At 43.2% G+C, this 12396-nt stretch overlaps 1 long non-coding RNA gene across 3 annotated transcripts in view; it reads left to right on the plus strand.

The window, feature by feature from the left end:
- The window catches only part of LOC128348172 (uncharacterized), a 104960-nt gene that overhangs the window by 42393 nt on the left and 50171 nt on the right, over nucleotides 1-12396 (plus strand). For 2 of the 3 annotated variants that reach the window (XR_008317979.1, XR_008317980.1), the window contains exon 2: nucleotides 6739-6830. The exons of the other annotated variant lie outside the window; for it this stretch is intronic. This is a non-coding gene — a long non-coding RNA (uncharacterized LOC128348172). The remainder of the gene's footprint in view (nucleotides 1-6738; nucleotides 6831-12396) is intronic. 3 annotated transcript variants of the gene reach the window in all.

The following is a 12396-nucleotide window of genomic DNA, read 5'->3' on the forward strand; positions in this document are numbered from 1 at the left end:
ATCCCCGCTGGGACAAACTTTCAAACAACAAAACACAAAAGATTACTAGATAAAATACAATAGATCTATTGGTCACTTCATTGTTGTCTTGAGCACAAAAAGATCACATAGCTGCATGAAGTCATGGGGATTTTTGAAACTGTCCTATTTCACAAAAGTTTCTTTTAACACATACAAGATATGCCACATGTTTTACACTTGTTGCACATATACAAACATACTTGTGCTAGCAGAACACTAGCTTGGAATACTTCTACAAAGACTACAACTACTGCTGCTACTACTACTAACATTTATATACCATTATATAAATATACAAGTGCAATTCAGCCCCTGCAAAACGTTCCTCCACTGGCTGCGGGGATAGAAACTCTATCCTGAGATTCTTTTTAGAATGTGAACTCTTTGAGGACAGGGAACCATCTTCTTCCTATTATTATTTTCCTGTGTAAACTGCTTTGAGAAATTTTCTGTTGAAAAGCAGTATAATACTAATAATAGACAACACTGCTAGCTAGTACAGCACCCTTGCGCTAGTACAACATAATTGAGCAAGCACAGCATTAGTCAGGATGTCAGGAATTGTATTTAAGTTCGATTGCTGCAATGTACAGTATGCAACTTGATCTCTTCAGCCCAGTATCCCAGCTTCCATATGCTTCATAGCAACATAAATCCAGATTATCAAATCTGATGATCTGATAACAGCAGATATCTGATAACAGCAGATATCCACAATATCTGCTGTTGAATCAGAACTCATACCCAACTGAATTTTTCTTGAACCTGCTCCCATTAGTGTAGCTAGGGAAAGGCCTTGGATTTCGAGAGTTTGACCATGCTAAATACATATGCAGCTGCCTATAATATATTGCTTTAGCATATACAATATACTTATTGGTCCACTTGGCTCAGTATTGTCTGTACCAGGGGTTCTCAACCTATGGTACTCCAGATGTTTCTGAACTACAACTCCCATCATCCCTAGCCACAATAAATTGTAACTGGGAATGATGGGTGTTGTAGTTCAGCAACAGAGTACCATGACTGACTGGCAGCAGCTTTAAAGGATTTCAGGCGGATATCCTCTGCCCTACCTGGTGATGTCAAGGACTGAACCTGGGGCCTTCTGCATGCAAAGCACATGCTCCACCACTAACTGACAGGTCCATATCCATATAATGTTTTATTAATTATCATCTTCAGATAAATAAATAAATAAATACAGCTTCTCAAGGCATCATATGCATCTTATGCTCAACATACTGTGCATCCGAAATTAAAGTTAATTATATCAGATTGAATACACAATACAAATCACATATATTTTGGAAATAAATAGACTGCAGAAGTAAAATGCAGGGGTGAGCATGAACCATTTGCCGCCAAACTGGTTCGCCTCAAACCAGGCCAGTTCGGCGGCTTGATCATGAACTCAACCTATCAAGACAGACCAAGCCTGGTTTGGGCGAAGGGGTGGGTGGCTGGCATGGCTGCTGGCACTGCTGCTCTGCTCCCCCCCCCGGTGTGGCCCTAAGCTCATGCAAAGCTCTATTTATCAAGCCACCTGCGTGGCAGTGGCATGGTTCTGGCCTCTATGCAGGCCACACTCACTGGATTCCCCTTTACAAGTATTAGCTGCACAAACCACCAAACCTGTTTGGTCAAACAGACCAGACCAGCCAGTCAGTTCGACTGAACTGGTTTGGCAACACTCGTATCAGCTCAAATTTGATGTGAATTCAAGCCAAACCGCAATTTCTGGTGAGTGCACACCTCTGGTAAAATGTGCAGGCTGCAGTACTAGGAATAGGAACAGGAAGTATAAATACTGCAGCAGTTGAAATTATACAAGAATAAAAACAATGGCTGTGTGCATGTAGCCATATCCACGGATCTGCTGCACTCCCCTTCAGCAAAATGGGTGGTCGGGTGTGGGGGCATGATATTCTCCAATCTCCCCTTCCCCCAGAAGCATTTTGTAGAACCCACAAATATGTCCCTGTGGGTCACAAAGCCCTCAGGGACATATTTGCAGCATTGCTGGAAGAAGGAGAGATTGACAAAAATTATGCCCCTTGTGCATAACTGGATGTCAACCAGTAAAAATAGTAAGCTGATTACTATTACCATTTGCAAGATTGTTCTTTATATTGTTTTAATTCGTGGAACCAAAAAGCTTCACTTCGGAGTTGTAACAAATGAGGACTGGTGAATGGCAGATTTAAGCCCAGCCTTTGTCTCAGAGCAAGTTCATGTGGGGTGAAGGAAAATTGCTGACTGATTCATTCCCTCCATGTTTGCTCAACAAAGACTGTCCCTCTGGTATCACTGCCACCACACCCACTTTTTAACAGGGTTTAATCCCTCCTTGGTGTGGATGAAATTCCCAGAAAATCCTCTTTCTTTTACCAAATGGAAAAATACAAAAACCTCCCACATGCAGGCTACACGTGGTGAGAAAACTTGGTAGGTTGCTGAACAATTTACCGTGAGGCATGTCTGCACCAGAGTAAGACCCCTTTTTCCTGAGTTGAAATTCCACTCAGAGGCAGGCAAAACTACAAAGAATAAAGAGAGAAAACTTTATTTAAAAGACTACAGACTGCTTTGGTCTGAGGCTCTAGCCAGAGGCGTAACTAGGGAAAACGGCGCCCGGGGCAAGCACTGAAATTGCGCCCCCCCCTTCCCCCCGGAAATATGGAAATGTGTCACAGCCATAGTCAAATGTGGGTTGTGGGCTGCATCCGTGCAAGTATACTGGGACAGGAAAAAGGAAACATGAGGCTACAAGGCTCTTTAGAAATATATATTTTAAAGAAATGTCTTGCATACTAACAGCCTAAGTTTGCAGTCCTCATGGCCAGAAAATAAATGCTTTTAAACATAGTAATAGGTTTTGTGTCCCAAAATGTAAAAGACAAGACAGGTATTCTAGTCTTTTCCATCATAGATATTCTAGTCTATTCAAGATTTATGCTTATATTATAATAGAGACTTAAATTATAATAGACATATATTCTAGTCTATCATAGATATTCGATGTTTATTAATTCTATAATAATGTCTATTTGTAGCACACTTTACGTTGGTTGTATTCCTGGGAAACTCAATGGCCACATTCAGCCACCATTATTTGAGCCATGATCTCCTCCTCTTTCTGCTTCCCTCTCATACACAGTCTTAATAAATAACCTCCTGGTTTAATTAAATCACCGTTTGCCTATGCACCTGAACAGCAAAACTGAGGTTTGGGCCCTTCATATACCAGAATTGCAAACCACACTGTGTGATCCTAGTTTGGAGGGCTTACGCAGCAGTTTATTGGATGTAAGCTGTGAATGTGAGTGCATCCAATTGGACTGAACGTAAGGGCAAGTTATGGTTTGATTACGTAGGAAGCTGTCTACAGAGTCAGATATTGGTCCACCTAGCTCACTATTGCCCACACTGACTGGCAGCAGCTCTCCAAGGTTTCAGGCAGGAGTTTCTCCCAGCCCTACCTGGAGGTAGGGATTGAACCTGGGATCTTCTGCATGTTATTTGCAATTACATCTGACTTGCTTGAAATTACACAGGCAAATCAAAAAGATCATGAATAAGTAGGGGTGAGATTTTTCTTTGTTTTAAAAAAGCCTTCCCAATTTCCTCTTATTTTTAAAACTCTCTCAAAGGAAAATATAAGTTTAATATGTAAAACAAAATACACATTGAATGAAAAACCGTGATTAACTTTTAAAAAACTATTAAGTATGTAATTAGAAGAATTCCATTACATTAAGATACCAATTTCTTTAAAGCCTGAAATAATACCTACTGAAACTTTAATTATTTAAACAAGGAGAGAAAAAGGCATGTTATCTTCCCTAACAAAGATTAAAATCAATTTAATTGGTTCTCCACTGCCTTGACATGATTCTCTCTGTGAGTCAAGCAACCAAAAAGGGAAATTAATATCGCAGCTGTTAATCAAGTGATATTTGTGCACTCTATTTTATTAAAGCTACAGGGGCAGAAAGAAAAACTTCCCATTGCTACTTTTTGGACCAATTTGTTCACACTGTATTAAATGGGATTTTCCCCCCTTCAAAAATGTAGATGCTGTACTTATGTTTTGGAGACAGAACATCTACAATATGCACCAAATGAACAAGGCTGAAAATGTTGTAGACTGTATGTTGCTAATAAAAATCTGCTATAAAGAATAAACCTAGTATTAATCCAGACAGACTGAACATTATTCAAAAATTATATTAATGAGTTCCAAATTAAATTGCCACCCCACCCCCCATGCTAAGGGATGATCCAGAAGTTGTAATTACTAGCAGAGCTGCAAAGATCTTGTGTACTAGTACTACTAGTTTCCTTTTGCAATCCCACCTCTGCAAAAGGAAACTCATGCATGCAAGCCAGGAGAGTGACTTGTGGCTCCACTTGCATTGCATGAGTTTCCTTTTGCAGAGGTGGGATTGCAAAAGGAAACTCGGGCAATGCAAGTGGAGCCACAAGTCGCTCTCCTGGCTTGCATTGCGTGAGTTTCCTTTTGCAATCCCACCGGGACTCACACAATGCAAGCCAGAAACTGCAAGCCAGGAGAGCGCCACTGGCTCCACTTGCAGGCAGCTACCCTCGGTTTAGGGGTGGGGGGTGAAGCCTGCTATGCAAAGCACAGAAGAGCTGTGGAGGACGTTATGCAAGGGAGGAGGACGTTATGCAAGGGAGTAGGGGCATTCTCTCACACACAACACACACAGGGGAGAGAGAGAGAGAGATTTGAGCAATGAAACTTACTTTGTTAATGCAGAACAGAAGAATAAAATGCAGCCAGAGGGCAGTGTGGTGGGCAAACAGCAGGCAGACAGAGTCAAGGAACGTCCCCAGCAGCAGCAGCTCTCCCAAGCTACTCCTCTCCACTCCTCGTGCAGCAAGCAGGGAGGGAGGAACTGAGACAACCAGCATGGTGGTCATGTGTTCTCCGGCAACCAATGGGAGCTCCCGCCCACCGGAGATCTCTGTAATGACGGGGGGGGGGGGGAAATCACACAAAAATATTTTTTTTGCCAAAAGCAGGGGACTGGCAGGGGCACTTTTTGGCACCCCCTCCCAAGTGGCGCCTGGGGCACGTGCCCCCCCTGCCCGCCCTATCGTTACGCCCCTGGCTCTAGCAGCTTCAGTTACAGATAAAAAACCAAAGAAACACTCAGTACTTTCAAGAATAATTCAAAAAGAGCACTCCCTTTGATAGCTGGAATGGTACGCTTTAAAATCTTGGTTACCCAGTTGCAAAGATAATTCAAAAAGTATCCCCAGTTGTAAGGGACCTCTAAAAGCACCTTTCAAGATTACAGAGACTTTTGCAGTGCCCTGGGTGGATAAAAGGGGCACCAGCACAACATTCTTACATTACAGATAAAAACACAATAAACCAGTTGTAAGGACTTGCAAAGCAGTAAAATAAAGAAAACTGAAGCCAGCTACCTAACACACTGTTCCGTGGCTAAACCTTTCTCTGAAGCCAAGCCCTGGCTTCTTCCCTGAACTCACCAAAACCAAGACTTCAGGCCCCTGCAGAGTTCCTGGTTGTTGCCTGGCTCCAACTGTGAGAACAAAGAACCTCTTCACTTCCTGCCTCAAGGCCCCTCTAAGTACCGGTCACCATGTGCTGAGTAGCTGATCCCTAGAGGTCACTGCCTGACAGACAAGGCAAGGGTTCACTTCTGGTTCACGCTTTAGCAAAAAAGGAAAAGCTGATCCTGACTGATCACAACAGGAGTCGATAAGGTAACTCCTCAGGGCCACAGCCATCTATTTATGGGCTCACATACCACATAGTAGTAGTAGTAGTAGTTATTTTATTGCAGCCATAGGCCAAACAAACATACCACATAGCATTCCCCAGGTGTTTTGAGCATTACGGATGCTGCTGTGTTTTCCAAATGCAAGTTGTGCTAAAGCACACTTGCATAAATGCCAGAATTGTACAAGGGAGTCATCCAATCCCACAGCCACTGGAAATAATAGCAGTGTGATTTCTTTCATAACTTCCTTGCACAATTTCAGCATTTGCGCAACTGCGCTGCAGTAAAACTTGCATTTTGAAAACACAGCAGCACCTCGCATTGTGTGTGTGTGTGTGTGTATAAATATCCTGGTATTTTCTCCATGGTGGTAGTAACATACTGGAGTATCCTGCAGCAATTGTAAAATTTAGCACCATCCTCATAGTTACACTTTTCAGTACAATTTTTATTCATTAGAGCCTGCTAAAGGCTAATGGGAAAATGTAACATTCTGTGCAATATTTGTTTTCTGCTCTGTGTAACATTTTAAAACTTGGATAAATTAATTCCTTTTCCAGTGTTAAAGAGAGGGGAAAATATTTTAAATCAATCAACTTAAAAAAAAAAAAAAGGCCATGTGTTCAGTTCCTTACCCTGATAGTTTATTCAGTCACCGTTTATTAATAAGAATCATTCATGAAAACCTACATTTCTGTGTACTTTTTCATTTTTTGCCACATCTTCTGGAACTTGAGATGAATGTTAAGTGCCCAACAGAGACTACTTAATTCACAGAAGCATAATAAAGATGCATATTCTCTAACAGAGCTTGTATTGAGTCCATATAGAGGAGTGTTGGTTGTATTATTTGTCATAGTGGGGCTTTTCTAACCATTGCAGCTGCCTGCCTATTTGACAAGATTTTTAAAACTCCAACTGTTGTGCTTTTCTCAACAAGTTCTCCATCATCAACAAGAAGAAGAAGTCGAATTGTCACTTTTTTCCTGGCTGGGCTTCTGGACCACTACTCAACAAGCAGAAAACAAACAGGTAAAGCTATGTCAACATAAAAATACAGTGGCAAAAGTCTTCACTTGTTGAATGCCTTATTCTGTGTCAGAGCATTGGTCCATCTAACTCAGTATTGTCTACACAGACTGGCAGTGGCTTCTCCAAGGTTGCAGGCAGGAGTCTCTCCAAGTCCTATCTTGGGAGATGCCAGGGTGGGAACTTGGAACCTTCTCCTCTTCCCATAGCATCCACACCCCTAAGGGGAATATCTTACATCGATCACAAGTAATCTCCCATTCAAATGCAAACCAGGGTAGACCCTGCTTAGCAAAGCGGACAATTCATGCTTGCTACCATGACAAGACCAGCTCTCCTCCCATAGACCAGCTCTCCTCCCATGCTCAGCTGTTGTTCAGCTGTAAATGGCACAAGAACAGAACCAGGAACAAAAGGTGGCAACTGTTACAAAGAAGAAATATTTTTGCAATGAGTGACAATGATTAATCAGGAGACCTGGACTGAGAACAACTGGCTGACTGCTTCCTTCAAAGACTCACTTACATGAAGAACGTATAGATTGCAGCTAGTGAGGTCTCATGACAATCCCTGAGCTACATTCCTTTTATGAGCTTGCATCATTGCATACTGCAGTTGATTATCGACACACCTAGATGCTAGAAGTGTCACTAGAAAAAATATTTTTCCCCAAGACCACAATAGTAAAGGCAGGCCGGAACCTGGCCCCACAGACTATTCATCCCTTGCTTTCAGCTGTGTATGTGCAAGAGACTACAGCAGGATGAGGATCTACATGAGTCTTCTGAACCCCCAGTTCAGAACATAAGAAAAAGGCCTTCTGGATCAGGCCAAAGGCCCATTAGTCCAGCATCGTGTTTCCCACAGGAGCCACCAGGGCACTTTCCAGATTACACACTACAACAACGGTAGTTTACTTCGGCTTGGCAGGATCATATTGAAACCATAAATAAAGGATGTAATGCAAAGCCACCAGCTGGGGGAGCAGTCATTTCTAGCTTGCGCAAACCTCCTACAACGGGAAAATACAGATTTATTTTATTTTATTTGCAATGTTGTAGCACTGTAATGCAAAGATAAAACCTGAAAGAAGGCATCAGAAATGTGAACAGCACCTTGCTGACAGCACAGGGACTGTAATGTTGAAACACAGGCAGTACAGAAGTGCACTTAACAGACACGTAGTGACACTGTTGTAACATGTGATCTGGAAAGCACCCAGGTGCATAAGGGAAGCCTGCAAGTGAGGAGAAGAGGGCAACTGATGTTCAGAGGCTTGCCCCCTCCAATCCTGATGAAAATATATAGCTATCAACTCTAATAGCCATTGAGACCCCTATCCTCCATGAAGTTGTCTTATCTCCTTTTAAAAACTCTCCAGATTGGTGGCTATCGCCACATCTGCTAGCAGTGAGTTGCAGTTTTACTACCCGTTGGGTAAATAAGTATGTCCTTTTGTCTGTTCTGCACCTGATGTATCTTAGTTTGGGAACTTAGTTTAACTGGTATCCCTATATGCCCTGATCCACATGACAGAGAAGCTACCTGTGGCTTCATATAACAAGAATCCAAAAAATGCTCAAAAAAAAGAATCCAAATAATGCTCAAAGCCCAGGCTTTTCAAATACTCATAAACCTTTTATTAGTGACAGAGCATCTCATCTTATGAAATGTTTAACCTGAGCAATAACTCCCCACCACAGCCTTAAGATTCCAAATGGTTTCATCAGCAAAGCATCAGTGCAAAGACTTGTTCACACCCCACTCAGCTTAGGAACATAGGAACATGCAGCTGCCATATACCAAGTCAGACCATTGGTCCATCTAGCTCAGCTCAATATTGTCTACACAGACTGGCAGCGGCTTTTCCAAGGTTGCAGGCAGGAGTCGCTCTCAGCCCTGTCTTGGAGATGCCAGGGAGGGAACTTGGAACCTTCTGCATGCAAGCAGGCAGATGATCTTCCCAGAGCGGACTCATTCCCTAAGGGGACTATCTTAAGCTCCCATTCAAATGCAACCAGGGCAGACCCTGCTTAGCAAAGGTGAACAGTCATGCTTGCTACCTCGAGACCAACTCTCCTCCTTTATGTCTTTATGTTTGGCATTATGCCAAAAGCTTATGTCTTTGGCATGCCCCTACCTACTGGCTTGTTCTCCAAAGGTGATTTAGTTGTGTGCTTTTCACATGTAATGAACTACATGTGGATTTTCTTCTATGTCCAAGTGTTAAGAGAACAGCCTATCTGGGGGCTCCCAACAGTACCCCTACATGTGAATTGGGGCTACAGGTTTGTATTTCCATTTTGACTAGCAGGACTGCAGGCTCGCCGTTTGCCTACATAGGCTAACTCCCCCAAAATAAGTCACTTAGCAGGTAGCATGGAAAGATAACTCCAGGTCAAGCCTGACCCACAACTGAAAGAGGACTATTTCTCATGCTCCCGCTCTGTGCACAAAGAAGGTTGCTGAGTAGACCCGAGTTAAGGCGAAGCTATTTCTCTAAAAGGAGTAACCAACACTCATCTCAGTGTTGGGACAACAGATTAGCCTTCTAAACTAATCACCTTCACAGGAAGAGTAGTTAAGATTACAACAGGCTCATCTCTCTCACATATGTGTTAACTGTTGGCATGAAGCATGGGAAATACACTCATTAAGTTAAAGAAATATTTTATCTTCTGCCCAGAAGGTCTTCCTGACATGACCTAAGCTCTGAACTGCCTATTCAAGGCTTTTACTTACAGGTTGTCTAAACCTTTTCACTTCGTTGTGCTCTGGAGCACACTTACCTAGTATTGAACAGGACAAGAAGTATTCTTTTGTCCACTATAGATGCCACCCTCATCACCAATGAGGTGTGGTCAGCATTTGGCCCCAAGGCACACCTCTACCTATTGGAATCACAGACACCATCAAGTAGTGTGTCTCTTGTCTGGATTCACCTGCTGTGTGTGCATGTGTCTGGGCACCAGCTATTCCATCTGCCACTGTGCTAGCCAGCCCTCGTGCCTGTCCCGCTTTCAACCTCCAGGTAGGCCATGTCTCCAGGCCCAATCTGTACAGCATGCTTGACTGCATCAGGGAACCGGGCTCCTGGGATCAGACCACCTTTAGACTTTTTCTGGCTTCCAGACTCGCAGGTGGCACATGGGTCCACACTTTGGCACCCCGGTTCTCCTGCTTATCCCTGGAGAGAGAGGTCCCTCAGCACTGGCTGAGTAAGTGTCCGACACACCATCAGAAAGGAACCAGGTATACTAACCAACCTCTGCTCCGAACTCTTTTGCTCTCCTTGCTCTCTTTGAAGTCTAAAGCTCTTCTCTAAAGACCTATTTCTCTGGCCAGCCTTGAGTGGATTGTAATTCAGATCTCAAGCCAAAACGCCTCTTCTTGAGCTTCAATTTAGTATTATTAAATCTTATTTGTCTTTTTAGTTGTATTAGTTCATATTGTGTTGTTTATTAATCAATGAAGCTATTCACACGCACAGGCAAAACCATGCTAAGGAAGCCCGGCCCGGTTTTGCCTGTGTGTGTATACCTCAGTGTGGGTGCCTCAGCAGCAAACCCACCTCTGTAGCCACCATCTAGAATGCCACCCTCTGTCACCCTTGCAGTCCGGGCTGACAAATGGTGGGGCCCTCAACCAGCTTCAGGGAGGGGGATCCCCATAATGCACCATGCACTCCTGCAGTGCATTATGGGAGCTCTGGGGAGGCAGGACAATAAGGGGCAAAATGTCCCAGCAGCCTGCCCTCTCCAAGCTGCTGGCAGGAGCCGGTAATCATCTGGCAGGTGCTCCATTCTTCCAAGAGGGAGCCCTCAATTTTTGCAGGTTGGTAAGCTTTTCAGGCTTCCTCCCCACTAGCCCTCTTGCCCTTTCTCACTGCTCATAAGAAAGGCCTCAGAATTTCCTTTCTGTATCCCTATTGCCCTAAATATATCTGAGTATTCTGACACCAACTCTCTGCCATTAATTTCCAAGACCAAAGCTTTGCACAAATATATTCTGTAGTGAACAGCTTTCTCTGGCTTCACTGATTCCCCACACAAGCCCAAAAGTTAGTCAGGAATGTATAGCCAACACACTCCAGAGCAGTCTCATTAACACAAGACAGAAGCTATCTTTCTGTAGCAAATTCCTCTTGTGCGCAGTAGCTATGGGGAGTGTTGAGTATAATGGGAGGAGAGCTGGACTTGTGGTAGCAAGCATGAGTTGTCACCTTTGCTAAGCAGTCTCTGCTCTGGTTTGCATTTGAATGGGAGACTACATGTAAGTGCTATAAGATATTCCCCATGGAGAATGGGTCCACTCTGGGAAGAGCATAAGCATGCTTGCATGGAGAAGGTTCCAAGTTCCCTCCCTGGCATCTCCAGGATAGGGCTGAGAAACACTCCTGCCTGCAACCTCAGAGAAGCTGCTGCCAGTTTGTACAGACAATGCTGAGCTAGATGCACCAATGGTCTGACTTGGTATAAGGCAGCTTCCTATGTTCCTATGTTCCTAGTATGATACCTGTATAGACTGCCAGGGTTGGACTAGAGGCCTCACAAGCCTTTCCCAAAGAATAGATATATCCTCCCTACCTGTTCTAAAAAGAACTCTTCAGCAGAGCAACATTCAACATCACGGCAATGCTGTTAATGAAAGATGTTGAATCAGCAGACATCCGTGCTCCTCAAAGTTCTTAAAAGGTGGAATCCTACATTTGTAGGAGTTCATTTGTGAATTCTGCTTAAGTAAGTGTGGTTAAACTGCCCACCACCACCTAAACACATAGATATTTTGCCTTGTTTTTATTGGGATTTGTGATTATCTAGCAAAGCACCAAGGAAGCTACCACTCCAGTTACAAAGTGCAGAGTTTAGTTGTTGCAGCTAACACACATGAAGAGCACTGTAGAGTCTGCTGAGATGGCAAAACTTACAGCACTTATAAGGGATGAAAATTTGGAATGTTTCAAAGAAGATTGGGAACCATTTTTTACTTAAAGAACTATTCTTCTAATATAGACCTTTCAGCAGGTTGAAATATAGTAATAACAGCAGGTTGGGTTGGGTAAAATCGAGTAGCAATGTGGAGTATGTATGTTTTGAATTATTATAGCAATGGTTTATATGTATAGTTAACGTGAACTGCGCAGACAGGTAAGCGGGAAGTCAATATTTACTTAATCAAATAAATTAATGTAGTTGGATTGTAAAGCTATTGTAAAAGCCAAAAAATTTTTAAAATGCAAGAGTACACTGTAGAGTCTACACTAATTTGATTTATTGATGAATACATTTGAGATAGGAAAGACCTATCCTATCTATCAGCTACATAATGAATACGTGGGCGGGGGAGAGAAATATTTCCATCTCCTTTCTTGGAGGAAGGGAAGAGGGCTGACTTACTACTGGAAGTACCTGAGTAGTCAAGGCAGGGGTCATAGAGCAGAGGAAAGCAGGGACAAGAAGAGCCCCTGGTGGCGCAGTGGTAAAACTGCCGCCCTGTAACCAGAAGGTTACAAGTTCGATCGTGACCAGGGGCTCAAGGTTGACTCAGCCTTCCATCCTTCCGAGGTCGG

This window comes from Hemicordylus capensis, chromosome 2 (genome assembly GCF_027244095.1).
Source record: "Hemicordylus capensis ecotype Gifberg chromosome 2, rHemCap1.1.pri, whole genome shotgun sequence".
Taxonomy (NCBI): Eukaryota; Metazoa; Chordata; class Lepidosauria; order Squamata; family Cordylidae; genus Hemicordylus; species Hemicordylus capensis.